The sequence below is a fragment of the Lampris incognitus genome, chromosome 14 (assembly GCF_029633865.1).
Source record: "Lampris incognitus isolate fLamInc1 chromosome 14, fLamInc1.hap2, whole genome shotgun sequence".
Taxonomy (NCBI): Eukaryota; Metazoa; Chordata; class Actinopteri; order Lampriformes; family Lampridae; genus Lampris; species Lampris incognitus.
Genome location: NC_079224.1, coordinates 15395932 through 15404895, shown reverse-complemented (window position 1 = coordinate 15404895; position 8964 = coordinate 15395932).

Genomic DNA, 8964 nt, shown 5'->3' with positions numbered 1-8964 from the left:
AACCCATGTTTCAAATAAGAAGCTGATAGGTCAAAAGCAAAGCGCACATGGCAATAAAACAGCACACAGACATATGAGCATGGTAAATGTCGTAAAACAGATAACAACGAATAACAAGAAGAATAAATTCATGAGTATGAATAAATTACTCATTTATGGTTGGTTCACTATTGTGCCGATGATGCTGGATCGTCATTGCGATGAATCCCCCCCAGTGGAACCCACCAGGTTTTTAATGCAATAATATGTGTTCAGCAGGATGTAGTGTTGTATAGTTCAGACAGCCAACAGATTTTCCAAATCATATTTTCAGGGAAGCGCCCCACGGCTCCGCTGCAGTTCGCATCCTGCTGACGGTCCTGAAATTTCTTATTAGTTATCTAAAGAGCAATTTGGAAAAAAATAAAAAATAAAGCCATCTAAGCCTTGGAAGGAAATAACTGGGACACAAAGCAACGCTGATTCATCGTCAGGTTCAGAGATATTTGAAACAGATACAGCTCTGTTTCAAGCACTGTTCTGCCGACGAGACTATAGAGTATAGATTATTGACTATTACAAATTGTTGTCTTCTCTCTGAATGATGTCTTCTTCTTTCTCTTCTGTGTGTGTGAATGGTGTGATGTGAGTCTCCCCTGTGTGCACGTGAAACCTGTCCTCCTCCCAGGTCTCCGTGGTGACGGTGGTCGCCACCTGGACACTGCTTGGCATCCCCCTCATCACTTTTCTTTTTATATATCTTATACTAAATCCATATAATTTTGTTATCCTGTTTTAATGTTACATCCTGCTCTCACTCAGATGTGTGACTATTTTTGTTGTTGTCTACATGGTGATGGTGGTCGCATGGCTCGGGTCCTGGGCTGTTCTGGTGGCGTCTAGACACTGCCTGGCATCCTGCTCATCATATTCTTCATATATTTTATAATTCCATTATAATTCTGTTATCCTCTTTCAATATCGTGTTGTGTAAACACAACATCCATTGGACGTTGTGCGTCTTGGGAGAGAGATCCCTCCTCCGTTGCTCTCCCTGAGGTTTCTCCCTGTTTTTTCTCCCTGTTAAAGTGGTTTTTTTTTTAGGGAGTTGTTCCTTATCTGATGCGAGAGTCTAAGGACAGGATGTTTTGTTGCTGTAAAGCCCCTTGAGACAAATTTGTAATTTGTGATATCGGCTATACAAATAAAACTGACCTGACTCTGTCACCGCTGTCCGCAGGGCATCGCACCTGCAGCGTATCTGAACGCCACTAATGAGCGGGATGTGAACATTGGCGATAATCGCGGGTCTCTTTTTGAGATGGGTATCTGAGAGACGCTTCAGAAACTGAACGAGCTGATAATATCACCGGGGCAGGTACTGTGATGTTGAGTTTCTCCCCCTTTACCCACTTTGCCCTCTGTTTCCCATCACACATTTTAAGCAGGCTGTAGTCTGGTTGTTGGGGCAACCGGACTACAGCCTGAACCAGACTGAATGGGAGGTGATGCTACTGTGCCCCCATCCATAGGGTTAGCGGTTGTGTCAGGAAGGGCATCCAACATAACATTTTGCCAAATCATTATGTGGATCGACAAGACCATACCGTATCCGTCAAGGCTCCATACGGGATTGGCCAAGGCCCGACTTAACAACGGCCGCCATTTGTGCTGTGCCCTCACATGGTACCGATAGAAAGGGTAAAATCCACTGTGGTGCTACAGCACCACAACATGCCCTCTGTCTCACAGCATGGCCAGGACCACCCACCGAATGAAAAGATGATTATTTCATCCAGGTTACAGTCAGGCCTCAACTGTTATTGTAATGAATTCTCCCAGATGACAGAATACCACGTTAACATATGCTTGTACCAGAATTTCCTCTTTTGGGTTTTTTTCTTCTTCTTTAGAAACAGCAGTAGATGTGGGAGATTTCAGTTTTGGATCAATTTTTGGCGGCTTTGGTTCCACCGTGGGTTACGGCGCTAAAACCATTTTTGTTTAGTTACTTCACTCTGATATCCTCCCACCCATCAATATAACACATCAAAACGTGTTTATGTTTGGACAGAAATTGGACAAAGATAAAAATGAATTTATTAACTTACATTTTCGACCGACAGAAGTTGTACAATTGTTTTACTATCCTATCCCCACCGTTAACGAGTGAAGATAGAGAGAATACAGATCCATACAGAGCGGGACTGGGCATCGATCATGATGCTGGATGAAAATCCTGTGGGTTCAGCAGAGCAAGCCAACAAGCTGTGTTTGGTATTGACTGGTTGGCACCGCTCTGATGGGATCTTTAATCCCAGACCACTATCTGTTTAGCACCAAGACACTCTGCAGGGATACTCCACCACATAATTTTGATAAGACACATGGGACTAAGGACGCCTGGACCAAATGTAACTGAGTTACAGTAATCTGAATACAAACATATTCGAGTAACTGGACTCCAGTGCAGCGTTGAGTCGAACCCACTCACCAGATGACGTATAGTTTTTTCAGTGGCTTAGCCTCGACAACTACTACTACTACTTTTGGCTGCTCCCATTAGAGGTCACCACAGCGGATCATCCGTTTCCATCTCTTCCTGACCTCTGCATCTTCCTCTGTCATGCCAGCCACCTGCATGTCCTCCCTCACCACATCCATAAACCTCCTCTTTGGCCTTCCTCTTTTCCTCTTCCCTGCAAGCTCCATATTCAGCATCCTTCTCCCAATATACCCAGCATCTCTCCTCCACACATGTCCAAACCATCTCAATCTTGCCTCTCTTGCTTTGTCTCCAAACCGTCCAACTTGAGCTGTCCCTCCAATATACTCATTCCTAACCCTGTCCTTCTTCGTCACTCCCAGTGAAAAGCTTAGCATCTTCACTTCTGCTACCTCCAGCTCCACCTCCTGTCTTTTCATCAGTGCCACTGTCTCTGAACCGTACAACATAGCTGGTCTCACAACCATCTTGTAAACCTTCCCTTTAACTCTTGCTGGTACCCTTCTGTCACAAATCACTCCTGACACTCTTCTCCACCGACTCCACCCTGCCTGCACTCTTCTTCACCTCTCTTCCTCACACTTACAGTTGACCCCAAGTATTTAAGCTCATTTGCCTTCATCACCTCTACTCCTTGCATCCTCACCATTCCGCTGCCCTCCATCTCGTTCACGCATATGTATCCCGTCTTGCTCCAACTGACTTTCATTCTTCTTCTCTCCAGTGCATACCTCCACCTCTCCAGGCTCTCCTCAACCTGCTCCCTACTTATGTGCGCATCCTTGATAGGGAGGAACGCTGGTTTGAATGGGGAGTCAAAGAGGCCATCTATGTTAAGAGGGAACGACCACTCCTGAACCGAGGGGGGGGGTGCTAAGAGTACATCTGTCGCCATCTTACAATGCTGTGATTGCAAACATTCCCAAATCCTCTGTGAATAGTACACATGGCCTCTGAAACTCTAGTTAATGGTCACACCCATATTTGCATATGAAACTGGTCTTTGGTTTCGGTCGTTATGCAACTGTATTGTTTATAAGGGGTGGGGGTACCTGCAGTCAGTTTAGACTGAAGATGTAATTTAGATGAGTGATGAATATCTGTCAAACGTTGTATCCAGATGAACTGATTCAACCTTCCTTCTTCCGTCAACCTTCCTAGCCGTTTCCCTCAGTATATCTGCAGTAGTTGCCCAGCCATCCGGCAACTCTTCATTTCCACCCAGTGCCTGTCTTAACTCCACCCTGAACTCCACACGACAGTCTTCCTTCTTCAACTTCCACCATTTGATGCTTGGCTCTGCCTTCACTCTCTTCCCCTTCTTGATCTCCAAAGTCATACTACAGACCACCATCTGATGCTGCCTCGCTTTGCTCTCCCCTGTCACCACCTTGCAGTCTCCAATCCCTTTCAGATTGCACCTCCTGCATAAGATATAGTCCGCCTGTGTGCACCTTCCTCCACTCTTATATGTCACCCCGTGTTCCTCTCTCTTCTTGAAATTCACCACAGCCATTTCCATCCTTTTCATAAAATCCACCACCGTCTGTCCTTCCACATTCCTCTCCTTGACACCATACCTACCCATCACCTCCTCATCACCTCTCTTCCCTTCACCAACATTGAAGTCCGCCCCAATCACCTCTCTCTCCTCCTTGGGTACACTCTCCACCACTTCATCCAACTCACTCCAGAATTCCTCTTTCTCTTCCATCTCACACCCACCTCCGACGCTCCTGGCCTTACTCCCCTTCCACCTGGTGTCTTGCACACACAGTATATCTACCTTCCTCCTCTCCATCATATCAGCCAGCTCTCTCCGTTTCCCAGTCATAGTGCCAACATTCAAAGTTCTGACTCTCACCTCCACACTGCTACCCTTTCCCCTCTCCCGCTGCCTCTGCACATGCCTTCCCCCTCTCCTTCGTCCAGCAGTAGCGTAGTTTCCACCGGCACCCTGCTGGCCAACAGTACCGTAGGTGGCAGTCATTGGAAACCTGGGCCTGGACCGATCCGGTATGGAAATCTGATTTATGATCCGCATATTTGATTAGGCAAAGATTTTACGCCAGATGCCCTTCCTGATGCAACCCTCCTGATGCAACCCCCCCCCCCCCATTTATCCTGGCTTGGGACCGGCACTACGAATGCACTGGCTTGTGCATCCTCAGTGGCTGGGTTGGATTAGCCTCTGCAACATTCAAAGGGAAGGCTTTTAGGTTCTTAAGGAAAGTGTCCAGTTTTAATTATAGCTAATGTGACGCAGTTATACAAATTGCCCTCAGCACTTTGAAATACACTCCCACATTTGATGTCCTGTATGTTTAAGTTAAAGAGCAATTCAAAAGCAACTGAGAAGTAAATTAAAATTTTTGAGTTATTTTTCAGTATTACATCTTTCATCTTGTATTGTTTTCATTTTTCGACTTGAGGACTGGGAAAGGCAAAGAGGCAGAGTCAGATATTTGGGACTGGTGCAGAATGAGCTCCATCTGTAACTCCACCGCTCTCCCAGTCTTTCCACCATCTCTCCCCGGGAGCAGTCACACAGCTCACATGTCTGATTTATAACCCAGCACCTAAAACCATCTGCACAAGCTGGGGCTAGCTGGACCAACAAGTCCAGGAAAATAACCATTAACCATGTGGTACACACACAAACACACTTACAAGTAGTCTCTCTCTCTCTCTCTCTCTCTCTCTCTCTCTCTCTCTCTCTCTCTCTCTCTCTCTCTCTCTCTCTCTCTCTCCCTAACCCATCCACTTCTATCTCCGTCCCTGCTCTGTAGTAACAGATGAGGAGATCATGAATACAGATTTGAGTCAAAGCATGATAAAATATTTCCACGATTTTGACCCAGGTCCCTCGGGGTTTGACTCCGTGTAATTCCCTGATACGGGAATGGTTGCACCCGCCTGCCGATTTGTGCAGCGCTGACGTGCCAGCCTACACACGGCAACTGGCCATGTTCAGCTCACTGCCATCTCTCCTCCTCTTCCTCTTGTCTCTCTTCCCCCTTTATATCATGCTTTCACTTCTGCCTGCCCTCACCATCCCTCCACCTCCCACTGTGTGTGTTCTCTCTCTCTCTCTCTCTCTCTCTCTCTCTAACCTCTCTCCTCCCAGCTGTTAGGAAGGCAGGATTGACTACACGTTGGCGCCAGCCTCTGGCATCCCGGGGAGGAGGGGCCATCGGCCAGATGTTTGGCTGCACAGTCATGCAGGGTTCAGAAAACATTATCGACCCAAAGAGGTGGGGGGGGGGGGAGCCGGTGACAAGAGGGAGTAAGCAGAGGAACTTGGAGGAAGACTCAAACTTTTCTCCACTTGTCCTATTGATGACTGCAACCGGCCAGCGATTTCTTTTTTAGAGTTATATTACTTTTTTTCCTTCTCTTGCTTTCTGTCTCCTACCCACTCCTCCTCCACGGGTCTATTTCTGAGCACGTGTTCTGAGCCGTGTGTGATTGGAAGGGCAACGCTCCAGGCAGATGTACGATTTATCTGGTGAGGGTTGTTGGTTGGCTCAGGGAACGGCGGAGGAAGTCAAAATGAAGTGCCCATCTCTGTGCCCAGTTGGCTCCTGCTGAGGTGGACCAGACTTTCTGTGTGTGTGTGTGTGTGTGTGTGTGTGTGTGTGTGTGTGTGTGTGTGTGTGTGGGGACGCTGAGTGAAGGCCAACAGGACGTGGGGGCGGGAGGGCATATAGCTCTGGTCCACCCCTGGGCCATGTCCAAAGTGGCCAAGAACAAAAACGTCTCCTGGGTGAGTACAACCGCCTCTCGTGGGTGTCGGTATGGGACTGGAGTCCACGGGGGGGGGGGGGGGGTTGGAAGAAGGGCTGACTGTGGGCGTTTGAGTGCTTTTTTCTTTCCTTGTCATACTTATCTGCTCGGGTATCTGTCATCTTTGGCTGTGCGATCACATGCAGGCTTTGGAAATGCAACCCAGCAGTTGTTGGCACCATGCAGGATGGGAAATGGAGAGGCGGTTTGTTCAGTTCGAGACCTCGGGAAGAGGACGCTGTGTCTAGGAGACAGTGGCCAGTCCACAGTCAGCTGCCGAATGAGACAGCTGGCTGCAAAGGCGCGGTATGATATGTTGACTATGATGGCGTCTTTGGAGGCGTCTGCCTTGTTTTGTCGCCTCTCCAACAGCTGTGCAGTCGAGGCGGCCCTGAAGCCCTCGGCGCTCATCTCCAGCCCGCGTGACGCAAGCGGCTCCAGGCCCGGCTAAAAAAAAAGAAACCCCTCACGCGAGGGGGCATGGCATGAAGCACCAATTAGGCCCAACTCACTGACTACGGAGGTGGAGTGGCCAGATGAGGCGGTGTTCCCCACATGGACATGGCCACAGCTGAGTGACTTCAATGCCAGCGTGAGAGGGGAAGCGAAACGTAGCATCGGACATTTTCGTGCCGTCCACTAGCGGGCGACAGCAGATGTCCAGCTCATGTCCACGTTTCCAGCTGGCTGTATTGACTGTGGGCGGAGGGGGAACACCGAGGTCTGGAGCCGTGCCTCCAGTTGTGCGTGCTGGCCATGCCTGCCCCCTGCCTCTGAGCCCTGCGCTGCTGGCCCAGGCTTTACCCCCCCACCCCACTCCCCACACGCGTACCAGCCTATAAGAAGCTTAGGGACAGATGTGTGCTAATGAGTGAGTGACAGCACGTGCTCATGTGCACGTGTGTCCACTGGTGTGTGTACATACATACACACACACACATATATATATATATATATATTTATTTATTTATTTATCTATTTCGGGGGAGTAGGGTGAGGGGCTAGAGAGGCATGTGTGCTTTTGTAGGGTTGTGTGTGAGCAGCTCTGTGAATAATTTGTGCACGGGTGCATTATATGAAGTGTTTGTTTCTGTTTCCGGAGACAACATGACGGACAGTTGTTACACTAGACAGTAGTTTGGTATGAAGATATGATGAAGCACTTTGCTTTATAGACATCTTTCTTGTGTCCATTTTCTGCTGTGTCCTCTTTGGACACTGCTAAAAGATGGCTATACGCCCGGGTTTGGGTTTGATGCTGTATTCGTGCATTCACATTCTATAAAGTTTGATTAAAAATGTGTTTACAAGTTAAAAAAAAGGAATCAAACTGAAAACAAGTAGATGTGCAAACATAACATGGACATACTTTGCAGCAGTGATGAGTTTGTTTGGCTGTGTGCACGCGGCGCTTGCAGCAGCGCATGCAGTGTGTGGATGCAGCGTGTCCCTGGAAGCCTACAGGAGTGTGACATCAAATAAACACCGTGTGTTTGATGGGTATGTGCAACTGGCCGACGGCATTCACGGTATTTTCCGCCTCGTCCCGGTTTTAAACGATCGCTCATACGATCCAGGATCTTAATGGAGACAACTGGGGCACTTCTTCATCAACCCAGAGCTAAAGGCGGCAGGCGAGCTCTTCTTTCAGGAGATTTAAGGTGTCATTGAACGGATTAAGAGAAGCCCCGAGTCTGGTTAAATCTGCGGTCATGGTCTACACGACAGAACTTGAGATTTGTAAACGGGGGTGTTTTATAAGAGGAAACTGCTGTGGTGTGAAATAGCCCGGAGAATTAGCCCCTTGTCGGTCTCTCCCCCCGCTCCAATAGGGGCGATATGTGGATGTGACAAATAATTCTGGTGTAACTTTAAATCCCAGAATAATAGACCAGGCTGCAACACAACAAGATAGATGTGAAAGCAGACTGCAACACAGGACAGTAATATCAAACTGATCATTACAATACATAGATGTGCAGGTGCACCTGCCTCTGTGTGTGTGTGTGTGTGTGTGTGTGTGTGTGTGTGTGTGTGTGTGTGTGTGTGTGTGTGTGTGTGTGTGTAAGAGCTGGTGTCTAATCTGATTTTACGCCAAATAAACCTATAACCTGCAGCCATAGGCCTACACATGTTTAACCATAAAATATTTTCTTACACCAAGGATACAAATATATATATATATATATATATATATATATATATATATACATACATACACACACACACACACACACACACACACACACACATATATAAAAACGATATGAGAGCTCAGGGAAAACATACATCTGCTCGTTTGGTTTAGTTTTGTGACTGGGCTCCTTCTTTAGATGCTAAGTTATTACAGTTAAGTGTAATCCCACACTCATTACAGTTTTGAGTGCATCAAGAATTAACATAATTGCAGCAGCGCTCGCGGAATACGGTGGATCGATACACCTCGCGAAGTTAAGGCCAACAAAGCACGTGGTGCACGTCACACTGCGGGAGGGGGGTTGTAGCACGTCTACACGGGCCCGCCGCGTGGCGCGTCACCAACCCACAGCGGATGGGAAGGAGGAGGGGGTTACAGAGGCTGGATTTGTGTTCGTTTTTTTAACGGGGGGGGTGGGGTGGCATCCTCCTGCACCCCCCTCAAAATGACCCCTGGTGACATCGGGTATGTGTGCAAAGTAGAGTAGAGACAGGAT